We start from the raw sequence: 13,601 nt of genomic DNA, 5'->3' as shown, positions 1-13,601 counted from the left end.
GCTTCGTCTGTTATCGCGCTGCGGCTCGGCTCTGGAACGTAGCAGGTGGTGCAGCAGCCAGAAAACCAAACAGCAGCCTACAAGTTAGCCACTTCAAGTGAGGCATCTAACATGGGGCGAATATTCGTGGTTCCAAACTCGTTTCTTTTACTTTTCTTGAAAAGAGTGCCGGCTGGTGTGGCCGAGCGGTTCTAGGCGCTTCAGTCTGGAACTGCGCGACCGCTATTGTCGCAGGTTCGAATCCTGCCTCGGGCATGGATGTATGTGATGCCCTTAGGTTAGTTAGGTTTAAGTAGTTCTAAGTCTATGGGACTGATGACCTCAAAAGTTAAGTCCGATAATGCTCCGAGCCGTTACAACCATTTGAACCTCAAAAGAGAACCTTACGAATTGACCCTGTCGCTTTCGGCTTGACATCTCGCTTCTAATGACCACAGTGCCTTGGATTGTTTTGTTCACTGTTTGTAGTGATCGGTGGAAGTGAGGTGTGAAGTCTAAATGCGTCTGCAGAAAGCCGAATATCAGGCACCCTGGTTATGCAAACACTGTAAGTACAGCTTTAGCACGCCAAATACGCAATTATAAGGTCACAGATCGTAAGCATAAACAAATTTCATGTCAGGAAACTTCTGCTACAAACGTTGTTCCTCATCTAACAATAAAGAATTGCTGTTTTTCCTATGTAGTAACACATTTGTGTAATCATTATAAAACGCAGTTGATCGACACAGAAATGAACTGTATTACAGGCCACTAAAGATGCCTCACAAATAAAAGGAAGCGAAACGTGCAAGGCACAATAAAAGCAGCTGCATTAGAAGAAACACATTCCAAGAAATACAATCAACCTCTCTTGTATAAGTTTAATTCACAAAAATCGGACAGACCAGTTACATCTAAATCAATTGTCAACATAAATTCTAAATCTGCATCTACGTGATTACTCTGCTATTCCCAATAAATTGCCTGGCAGAGGGTTCAGTGAACCACCTTCATGCTGTCTCTCTACCGTTCCACTCTCGAACGGCACGCGGGAAAAACGGTGACTTAAAATTTTCCGTGTGAGCCTTGATTTCTCTTATTATATCGTGATGATCATTTCTCTCTAAGTAGATGGGTGCCAACAGAATGTTTCCGCAATCGGAGGAGAAAACTGGTGATTGAAATTTCATGAGAAGATCCCGTCGCAACGAAAAACGCATTTGTTTTAATGATTGCCACCCCAATTCACGTATCATGTCTGTGTAACTATCTCCCCTATTTCACGATAATACAAAACGAGCTGCCCTTCTTTGTACTTTTTTGATGTCATCCGTCAGTTCAACCTGATGCGGATCCCACACTGCACAACAGTACTCCAGAATAGGGTGGACATGTCTAGTGTAAGCTGTCTCTTTGGTAGACCTGTTGCACCTTCTAAGTGTTCTGCCAGTGAATCGCCGTCTTTGGTTTGCTCTACCCACAGTATTACCTATGTGATCGTTCCAATTTAGATTATTTTTAATTGTAATCCCTAAGTATTTTGTTGAATTTACAGCCCTCAGATTTGTGTGACTTATCGCGTAATCGAAATTTAGCTGATTTCTTTTAGTACTCATGTGAATAACTTCACAGTTTTCTTTATTCGGAGTCAATTGCCACTTTTTGCACCATACAGATATCCTATCTAAATCATTTTGCAAGTCGTTTTGATCATCTGATGACTTTACGAGACGGTAAATGGCAGCATCATCTGCAAACAATCTATGGCGGCTACTCAGATTGTCTCCTATGTCGTTAATATAGATCAGGAACAATAGAGGGCCTATAACACTTCCTTGGGGAACGCCGGATATTACTTCTGTTTTACTCGATATTTACTCGATGATTTTCCGCCTATTACCACGTTCATTTTCTTATTTTCTTGTAACGATTCTTGCAGTTATACTGCATAACTTCTGTAATTTATATCTAAAAGAAGTCTAAACAAAACATACACAGCACAAAGAAAACATTCTCCATTAATAACTAACACGACTAAGAATAATTTATGGTACTTAAAAAAATTATCATTTGTGTACAGAATGTTCACTGCTGTAGTGATCCTTTTTATCATCAGTATTAATATTACTATCATTATTATTATTATTCAAAAATGGTTCAAATGGCTCTAAGCACTATGTGACTCAACATCTGAGGTCATCAGTCCCCTAGACTTCGAACTACTTAAAGCTAACTAACTTAAAGACATCACACACATCCATGTCCGAGACAGGATTCAAACCTGCGATCGTAGCACCAGCGCGGTTCCGGAATGAAGCACCTAGAACCACTCGGTCACAGTGGCTGGGTATTATTATTATTATTATTATTATTATTATTATTACTACCATCTACATGATTACTCTGCACTTGAAAATTAACTGCCCGGCAGAGGGTTCATCGTATCATCCACAAACGACTTCTCTAACGTTGCACTTTCGAAAAGTGTGTGGGAGAAACGAACGCTTAAATTTTTCTGTGCGAGCTGCGATTTCCCTTACATTATGATCATCATCATCATCATCATTTGTCCTTGTGTCGGTGTGCGCTAACAAAACATTTTCACACTCTGAGGAGAAAGATGATGATTGAAATATCGTGCCGCAACGGAAAAGCCTATGGCTTAGTGATTGCCACCCCAATTGACTTACCATATCCGTGACACTTTCTGCACTGTTTCCCAATGATACAAAACGAGCTGTCGTCCTTCGAGCTATTTCGATTTCCTCCGTCAGTACCATGTGACGCGTATCCCACACAGCACAGCAATAGTCCAGAATAGGGCGGACAAAAGTAGAATAAGCAGTCACATTAATAAACCTGTTACATTTTCTAAATCTTCTGTCAATTTTGTTTTCTCTCCTCACAACATTATCAATGTGATCATTTCAATGTAAGTTATTCGTCATTGTAACCTTTAAGAATTTAGTTCAATTTCAGCCTCTACATTTGTATGATTTATGATGTAACCGAAATTCAGCGGATTTGTTCTAGTTCTGCAATGAATGACTTAATATTTTCATTATTATAATTTATTCCTTGTTTTGTGTAAATAAGTTAAAGGATATACTGATAATTAAGTTATACTTTAACGTTGGTAAAATCTTCTAACTGATTGAAATTTGGTTCACTAAAATAATTAGTTAACAATGGATCGCATAAATTTGTCAAGATGCAAATTACAAAATGTTTCAAGCAAATATTCTTTAGCCGTCAGGGGAACATCAATTAGCGTGATTTCCATCTTTGTAGCTTTGTTTTTTATGAAGATATAAACAGCGGTATGACTTTTTTAAATGAGACCCTGTATTTTTTTTATTTGGTAATTCATTTGCTCTCCTAAATATCTATTCATACATGTATCACAGTGTACCATTCACTGAAACGCAACGTTATTAATTATATAATACAACACTGACGTTGACGCTCCCAGCGCTTAGTGCAGATACTCGGGGTAATGGAACACATCCATGTGCTGGCGTTGACAGAGGACAAACGTAAACATGAGTAGAATGCGCACTCGTCATTCCGTCAACCATCGTCAGCTGAAGAGTTGTGTGAGTAGAATGTACACCAACGAAGAGAAGGTAGAAATGCTACTCATCTATGGGGAATGTAAGTTAGCAGAACAGTAATTGCAATACTTATGTACAGGTACATTTAATACAGTAGTTTAGTCCTTTTAAATACTGTTGTATACAGTAGGCATACGGTAAATGCTGTTCTTCCTGCAAACTGCATCGATATAACGTTTCTTTTATTGTTGTTGAAGGTAGGCAAAATGCTACGCAAGCAGCGGAACTGTACAGAGAGCGATAACCTGACAAGAACCCACCTTCCCGACGGATGTTTTCTCGTCTTGTTGAGACGCTTCAGGAAACGGGAAGTTTCAACCCCCGACAACGTAATCGTAGCACTCGCACAGACGAAGCTGTCGAAGTTGCTGTTCTCGCTTCCATTGCTATGAATCCACATGTGAGCACACGACAACTTGAACACGAGATTGGCGTTCCTACAACCAGTGTCCATCGTATTCTTACACGTCACCGGTTCCATCCTTACCATGTACATCTGCGTCAAAAATGGCATGATAATGATTTCCAGCATGGTGTACAGTTCTGTCAGTGCGCACAGCAGTAAATCCTCGCCAACCCGTATGTTCTATTCACCGCTGAAATGTTCCTTCTCAAACAAAGGACAGGTAAATATAAGGAACATGCATTATTTGTCCAGCGACAACCCACGATGGCTTAAACAAGTGGAACATGAGCGTCAATGGAGAGTTAACGTCTGGTGTGGGATGCGTGGTAGTACAATTATTGGCCCTTATTTCATCAATGGTAGTCTAAACGGCATAGCATATGCTAACTCCCTCAGACGAATTCTTCCCCCTCTCCTGTGTGAAGTGCCGCTTAGAACCAGAATGCTTATGTGGTATCAACACGATGGATGTGCAGCACATTATGCCTTGCGTGCATATCGTGTTCTGAACCGAAGGTATCCTGCCAGATGGATTGGTCGAGGAGGAACAGTTACTTTCTCTGCTGTGTCTCCTGATTTAAATCCTCCGGACTTTTATCTTTGGGGATGTATTAAAGACGGTGTCTATCGCGATATTCCACCAACTCCAGCGGACACGCAGGAACGGTGCCTGCTTCTCTTCAGCAGGCAACATTGGAAGCACGAAATAATTCTTTCATTCAATCAGTGCACCAGTGTATCTGTATCCAGGATCACCCACCACTCAGAGCACCTTTCAGTGTTCTACTCCTGGGCAGTGGTACAGGAGAGTCAAAGTAAATCTTGCGTTATTGTTTTACTTAGTTTTCATTTGTTTTCTGACAACTCCAGCAGGTGGACGAGTTTGTGATCCCGGGCTCAAAGTCAATGTTGTGTTATGTAATTAATAACGTTGTGTTACAGTGAACGGTACACTGTGATACATTTATTGAATCGGTCTTTACGAGAGGAAATGAATTACCGAATAAAAAATACAGGGTGCCATTTGAAAACAGTCACACCGCTGTTCATATCTTTGTAGAAAACAAAGCTACAACGAAGACAATCATGCTGATTGATGTCCCACTGACGGCTAAAGAACATTTGCTTGAAACATATTGTAATCTGCATCTGGACAAACAGTTGTTTAAGGTGGTCAAGATAAATGGGACACCCTGTATATTACGAATGTGTGTGTGTGTGTGTGTGTGTGTGTGTGTGTGTGTGTGTGTGTGTGTGTGTGTGTAAATAATAGATGTATAGAAACTATGTATGAACCATGGACCTTGCCGTTGGTGGGGAGGCTTGCGTGCCTCAGCGATACAGATAGCCGTATCGTAGGTGCAACCACAACGGAGGGGTATCTGTTGAGAGGCCAGACAAACGTGTGGTTCCTGAAGAGGGGCAGCAGCCTTTTCAGTAGTTGCACGGGCAACAGTCTGGATGATTGACTGATCTGGCCTTGTAACACTAACCAAAACGGCCTTGCTGTGCTGGTACTGCGAACGGCTGAAAGCAAGGGGAAACTACAGCCGTAATTTTTCCCGAGGGCATGCAGCTTTACTGTAACATGGAGAGCTGCATCAAACCAGTCTCAGGACTGAAGACCACAACAACAATAGAAACTAATGTATTGCCTTGGAACGTTGTGTCAAATTTTCGAAGCAATGGGTGAAGTACTTCGAGAGTTTTAATACTTTGAGCAAATTAATATTTACGTTTTTGTATAGATTCCCTTGTCATTATCACTTATACAGGGTGAGTCTCCTAACGTTTCCGCTGGATATATTTCGTAAACCACATCAAATACTGACGAACCGATTCCACAGACCGAACGTGAGGAGAGGGGCTAGTGTAATTGCTTAACACAAATCATACAAAAATGCACGGAAGTATGTTTTTAACACAAACCTACGTTTTTTTAAATGGAACCCCGTTAGTTTTGTTACCACATCTGAACATATAAACAAATACGTAATCAGTGCCGTTTGTTGCATTGTAAAATGTTAATTACATCCGGAGATACTGTAACCTAAAGTTGACGCTTGAGTACCACTCCTCCGCTGTTCGATCGTGTGTATCGGAGAGCACTGCAACATACATCGCGTTTCTACAGAATGATCTGCCAACGTTGCTCAAAAATGTCCCACTGGAAACGCGTCGGCGTATGTGGTATCAGCATGATGGTGCACCTGCACATTCCGCAATTAACACTAGGCTGACCCTTGACAGGATGAGTGGTTAGACACTGGACTCGCATTCGGGAGGACGACGGTTCAATCCCGCGTCGGCCATCCTGATTTAGGTTTTCCGTGATTTCCCTAAATCACTCCAGGCAAATATCGGGATGGTTCCTCTGAAAGGGCACGGCCGACTTCCTTCCGCATCCTTCCCTAATCCGATGAGACCGATAACCACGCTGTCTGGTCTCCTTCCCCAAACAACCAACCAACTAACCTTGACAGGATGTTCGACGGGCGTTTCATAGGACGTGGAGGACGCATAAATTGGCCAGCCCGTTCTCCTGATCTTACAACTCTGGACTTCTTTCTGTGGGGTACGTTAGAGGAGAATGTGTACCGTGATGTGCCTACAACCCCAGAGGATATGAAACAACGTATTGTGGCAGCCTGCGGCGACATTACACCAGATGTACTGCAGCGTGTACGACATTCATTACGCCACAGATTGCAATTGTGTGCAGCAAATGATGGGCACCACATTGAACATCTATTGGCCTGACATGTCGGGACACACTCTATTCCACTCCGTAATTGAAAACGGAAACCACGTGTGTACGTGTACCTCACCCCTCATGGTAATGTACATGTGCGTCAGTGAAAAAGACCAATAAAAAGGTGTTAGCATGTGGACGTAATACGCTGTTCCAGTCTCTTCTGTACCTAAGGTCCATCACCGTTCCGTTTGGATCCCTACGTAATTCGATGCTCTCCGATACACACGATCGAACAGCGGAGGAGTGGTACTCAAGCGTCAACTTTAGGTTACAATATCTCCGGATGTAATTAACATTTTACAATGCAACAAACGTCACTGATTACGTATTTGTTTACATGTTCAGATGTGCTAACAAAACTAACGGGGTTCCATTTAAAAATCGTTGCTTTGTGCTAAAAAACATACTTCCGCGCATTTTTGTATGGTTTGTATTAACCAATTACACTAGCCCCTCTCCTCACGTTCGGTCTGTGGAATCGGTTCGTCAGTATTTGATGTGGTTTACGAAATATATCCAGCGGTAACGTTAGATGATTCACCCTGTATATTTATATATTATACGTGACGCTCTAGTAGGTATATATAACAAGCGTGTATTCCCATGCAATGTTATGGCAAAATTTCAAAGCAATCGAAGAACAACTTGTGGAGATTCAAAGTTTTGCACAAACGGACATTTACATTTTTATTTTTGTTGATGTAAATGTTTGTTTGCTCAAAGTCTGTCATCCCCATACTTCTGCATTGACTGGGAGCAAACGAACATTTTCATCTACGTAAATAAAAATGTATATGTACGTTAGTTCAAAATGTTGAATCTCCAAAAGTTGTTCATCGAGTGCATTGAAATTTAGACACACATTTCCTTGGAATATACGCTTGTTTTATATACCTACTAGGTCATTTTGAGGTGACACGAGACATGGAATGCATGGCGTGTACTATTTCGGAAACTGTCAGGGAATTCAGTACTCCGAGATCGACTACAGTGTGTTAACTGTAAGACGGCAGAGTTGTGAGGGGAGTGCGGGGAGAGGAGGAAGCAAGCATTGTCTGGCGAGGGGTGAGAAGGGGGGGGGGGGGGGGGGAACAAGGCAGGCCTACCAGTTGCAGTGCTGGCACTACAAATTGCGCGTCATGCTTACACGAAAGTAGACGAAAGGCTTGGAAGTAAAACTCGCTTTAAATGTTGAAACTTCCTGGCAGATTAAAACTGTGTGCCCGACCGAGACTCGAACTCGGGACCTTTGCCTTTCGCGGGCAAGTGCTCTACCATCTGAGCTACCGAAGCACGACTCACGCCCGGTACTCACAGCTTTACTTCTACCAGTACCTCGTCTCCTACCTTCCAAACTTTACAGAAGCTCTCCTGCGAACCTTGCAGAACTAGCACTCCTGAAAGAAAGGATATTGCGGAGACATGGCTTAGCCACAGCCTGGGGGATGTTTCCAGAATGAGATTTTCACTCTGCAGCGGAGTGTGCGCTGATATGAAATTTCCTGGCAGATTAAAACTGTGTGCCCGACCGAGACTCGAACTCGGGACCTTTGCCTTTCGCGGGCAAGTGCTCTACCATCTGAGCTACCGAAGCACGACTCACGCCCGGTACTCACAGCTTTACTTCTACCAGTACCTCGTCTCCTACCTTCCAAACTTTACAGAAGCTCTCCTGCGAACCTTGCAGAACTAGCACTCCTGAAAGAAAGGATATTGCGGAGACATGGCTTAGCCACAGCCTGGGGGATGTTTCCAGAATGAGATTTTCACTCTGCAGCGGAGTGTGCGCTGATATGAAATTTCCTGGCAGATTAAAACTGTGTGCCCGACCGAGACTCGAACTCGGGACCTTTGCCTTTCGCGGGCAAGTGCTCTACCATCTGAGCTACCGAAGCACGACTCACGCCCGGTACTCACAGCTTTACTTCTACCAGTACCTCGTCTCCTACCTTCCAAACTTTACAGAAGCTCTCCTGCGAACCTTGCAGAACTAGCACTCCTGAAAGAAAGGATATTGCGGAGACATGGCTTAGCCACAGCCTGGGGGATGTTTCCAGAATGAGATTTTCACTCTGCAGCGGAGTGTGCGCTGATATGAAATTTCCTGGCAGATTAAAACTGTGTGCCCGACCGAGACTCGAACTCGGGACCTTTGCCTTTCGCGGGCAAGTGCTCTACCATCTGAGCTACCGAAGCACGACTCACGCCCGGTACTCACAGCTTTACTTCTACCAGTACCTCGTCTCCTACCTTCCAAACTTTACAGAAGCTCTCCTGCGAACCTTGCAGAACTAGCACTCCTGAAAGAAAGGATATTGCGGAGACATGGCTTAGCCACAGCCTGGGGAATGTTCCCAGAATGAGATTTTCACTCTGCAGCGGAGTGTGCGCTGATATGAAACTTCCTGGCAGATTAAAACTGTGTGCCCGACCGAGACTCGAACTCGGGACTATTTAAATGTTGTTCGTAAGCGAGTCTGAAATCGTCATGTACATTAAAATCTATATATATATATATATATATATATATATATATATATATATATATATAAATGAATGAATGTATGTATGTTTGTCCACTATGCGCTCACAAACCATTCATCCGATTGCAATGAAACTTTGGTTAGTTGTTCTCCGAACGCCCGAAAAGACTAATGGATAATGTTTCAACCGTTAGGTCACTGTAACATGCCCAGCGTTGCCGGCACGGTAGCTCAGCGTGTTCGGTCAGAAGGTTAGCTGCCCTCTGTAATAAAAAAACTGAGTTAATCGATAGACAACGAACTCAAACGGATGTCTTACAACGTCCGCCCCGAGGAGATACAACGAACGAAAACAAAATGATTATAAAAAAAAGCGCAATTGATTAGGTAAAGGCTTGTCATGCAGTGGACCCGGGTTCGATTCCCACTGCTGGCAATTTTTTAAATTTTATTTCATTCCCCGCAATGTTAAACTGTTAATTAAAATTTAAATATACTTAAACAGCTCATATAGTATAACGTAACTGTCAATCTATGCTATACTATAAGGTAATTCGGACGAAATAGGGGGGCTTCTTAAAAGTGATCGCGAACAAAATATCTGAAATGGAAACTCACCTTTTCTTGCCAGGCGTTTGTGGTGATTCGCCAGGATGATTCTTGGAAAACTGTTTGAATCTTCCAATGCTACGCATGCTATGTCCTGTGTACGTAGCAGCTCTCACTGGAGATTTGTAAATGGGGTGAAGTAATTTTTTCTGCTCCCTTACCCTTTCGCAGCATTCAATCACACGCAATATAATGTTGTGAGCATTGCTACGTAATACTGGTTTCCTTTTAACCGTAGGCCTACCGGCAGGGGTTGCTGGCGACTCCTGAGATGGGCCAGCAACTGCCTCTTCACTCACTTTGATAATGTTTAGCACAACTGCACAATAAAAACACGCAGAACAGTACAGCGCTAAACAATAACGAAGCAGACGACAATGGCTACCTTGTACAATACAGTCAACTACGTAATGTTGGCAGCAGTCGAAAGTGGGTGCCTACCGAAGCTTCCCGACATTTACCGACTTCTACCGATTCAGGACTAGGGAGAGGTCTGCCATCTAAAAGTTTACACACTGTATGTAAGGAGGTGGCTGGAATACCAACTTTCAGGCGTTACCTCTCACCACGGACAACACAGTGTTCGACGGCCTTCATTTAACGACCGAGAGCAGCAACGTTTGCCTAGAGTTGTCACTGCTAATAAACAGGCAAAACTGCGTGAAATAACCGCAGAAATCGATGTGGGGCGTACGACGAACGTATCCGTTAGGAGAGTGCTGCGAAATTCGGCGTTAAAGGGCTGTGGAAGCCTTTGCCTTTAACACGAAATCACCTTCTCCGCCTCTCCTGAGCTCCTGACCATTTCGATTTGATCCTAGACGACTGTAAAACCGTGACCTGGTCATATGAGTCTCGATTGCGGTTGGTAAGATCAGATGTTAGGGTTCGAGTGTGGCGCCGACTCTGCGAAGCCAGTGTCCCAAGTAGACAACGACGCACTGTTGAAGCTGGTGGTGGCTCCGTAAAGGGGTGGAATGTGTGTACATGGAACTGAATCGATCATTGATTCGAAACTTATGTTCGGCTACTTCGTGATCATTTGCAGCCAGTCATGGACTTCATGTTTCGAAACAACGGTGGAATTTTATGGGTGACAATGAGCCATGTCACTTGACCACAATAGTACGCAACTGCTTTGACGAATATTCCGGACTGTTCGGGATTATGTTTTGGCCACCCTACTCGACCGAGATGAATTCCTTCGAAGATTTGTAGGACATAATCAAGAGGTCAGGCAGTTCACAAAATCCAGCGTGGGAAACTCTTTGGCAGTTACGGCCGACTATAGAGGCAGCAGGTATCAGTATACGTGCAAGGGCGAGCAAAAGGAGGCCCGACACGATATTAGGTGATATCCCTTAAGTTTTGTGACCTGGGTACATAACATATATTTTATACGCGAATGAACACTGTGTCAAAATATCAAAGCAATCGGTGAAGAACTGTCTAAGTTTTACGAATTTGAAGAAACTTTTTTTTTTAAAATTTATATAGATTGTCTCCATGTTTATGAATTTCGACTGCTTCTTTATATAACTTTGGGCAATAGATACACAGTGTAGATAAAAATTTGGGCTTCGGAATGCTTCACTTCAGCTTCCCGAGTTAAGAGCGTGCTCTGTTAAAGCTTGTTTTTCCACTTTCCCTAGTCAGGAAATACTTTCGCGTTCCTTAACAATTATATTCGCTCTTGTTCTTGTTGTTCCAATGCAGATGTCACGACAAGCACGTGGCATTTTTTTATTTCCCGCAAGACAAGAGAGGAGTGCGTGTGTCGTCTGCAGACCTGGGGGCCTGACCTGCTTTCTTTGTTGATCTAAAACACTGTATGATGATGCGTTTCTGTAAAATACAGGGTGGCGCAGGGGAACGGGAAATTTTGAACGTTACAGTTGGCAGCACTGTAGCGCCGACAGATGTTCGAAACTTTTCACAATTGATGTGAACGCATTGCCATTTAGTAATCATGGAGAATTGGACTGGTGCGGAACGTGCAGTAGCTGTGAGAGCGTTTTACAAAAATGGTGACAGTGCGACTGCCGCGCAGAGAACATTTCGACAGCATTACCAGCTTGGACGTCATGGACGTGTCACATCTGCGCGTGCAGTTACAACGTGGGTGCGTAATTTTGAAGAAACAGGATCTGCCTTGAAAAAGAAACCTCCAGGTGGCATTCCAATCGTACGTACCCCAGAGAACATTGCAGCTGCTAGAGCTGCAATCGAGAGAAGTCCTCGCCGCTCCGGTCGACAGCATGCATCTTCGCTAGGGATTAAGCGACGAAGCTTACAAAGAATACTGCACGAATTAGACTTCTATCCCTATAAGTTGCAGATTGTGCAACACTTACATGAACGAGACCCAGCGTCACGTATGGAGTTTAGTAGCCAGATATTGGCTAAAATCAACGAGGACGCGAATTTCCTTGGTAACTTATGGATATCAGACGAAGCCCATTTCCACCTGAATGGATTCGTGAACAAACAGAATTTTCGTTATTGGGCACAGGACAATCCTTGTGAGTTTCACCAGCGACCACTACATAGCGCCAAGGTCACAATATGGTGTGCTGTGTCATGTCATGGTGTTATCGGCCCTTATTTTTTTGAACGTGAGGATGGTAGTGCAGTGACAGTAACATCCGCTCGATATGTTAAAATGCTTCAAACATTCTTTACACCGAACTGTACGAGCTTAATCTTAACGTCGAAAACATGTGGTTTCAGCAGGACGGAGCCACGTCACACAGTGCTCGACAATCGATGGCAGCAGTTCGTCAGTTGTTTGGAAGACGCATAATTTCACGTAACGGTGACATTGCATGGCCTGCGAGATTCCCTGATCTTAGTCTGTGCGACTTCTTCCTGTGGGGATATCTTAAAGCCAAGGTGTACCGTACATGTCCTGCAACAATCCATGAACTGAAGGAGAACACTGAAAACGAAAACACTGCCATTCCCCAAGATTTGCTACACCGCGCATTCCAGAGTTTTCGTAACAGGCTGTTAGAGTGTGAACGCCAAATGAGAACACATCTTTCCGATGTCATCTTTAAAAAGTAAAAAGACACTTTTGGACATTTAGATTGTAAAGACATACTGAATAATGGCATACTGAATACATTCACTTTCGTTAATAAATAACTAATTTTATGAATTTATTCATGGAAACGACGTTATTTCGAAATCTCCCGTTTCCCTGCGCCACCCTGTATTATTGCTCTGGCCAGTTACATTTGAACTGATCAGTTATGTTCTTAAGTAAGTCGGCTACACCCAGCGATAACCGAGCCACCTCAAAAGACATCCGACAGAGATCTGGACGACCCGTCAGGAGCGAAAGAATTTCGTGGACCACCAACATACAAGCGAGACTTCTGACCATCCACTAAGAGAACGGGTCGCGAAATGCTTCGTTACATGAAGGGATTCTTCCCTAACAAGGGCGACTGCAGTCGCGAGGGGACTTCATGGACCGGGAAACTGTTCGATTTTCTTGATATTTTTAGAATCAGAATGCAAGTAACGCGGACACCAGTTTCCGAAAGCAGTACGATGCAGTTCTGTAGAAGACTCAGTGAAATCATGTTTGAAGAGCGGAAGATTTCGAAGTGCGTTTAAATATAAAACAGTTTCAAGTAATTGAAATAATCACTGGTGGCTGAGTGGTTGGCGTAATAGTCGTAACTGTACAGTCGCTGGTTCGAATCTCTCTAGTGGCAAGTACTTTTTTTTTAAACTTTTATATC

This window comes from Schistocerca americana, chromosome 10 (genome assembly GCF_021461395.2).
Source record: "Schistocerca americana isolate TAMUIC-IGC-003095 chromosome 10, iqSchAmer2.1, whole genome shotgun sequence".
Taxonomy (NCBI): Eukaryota; Metazoa; Arthropoda; class Insecta; order Orthoptera; family Acrididae; genus Schistocerca; species Schistocerca americana.
This window is presented reverse-complemented; position numbering follows the sequence as displayed.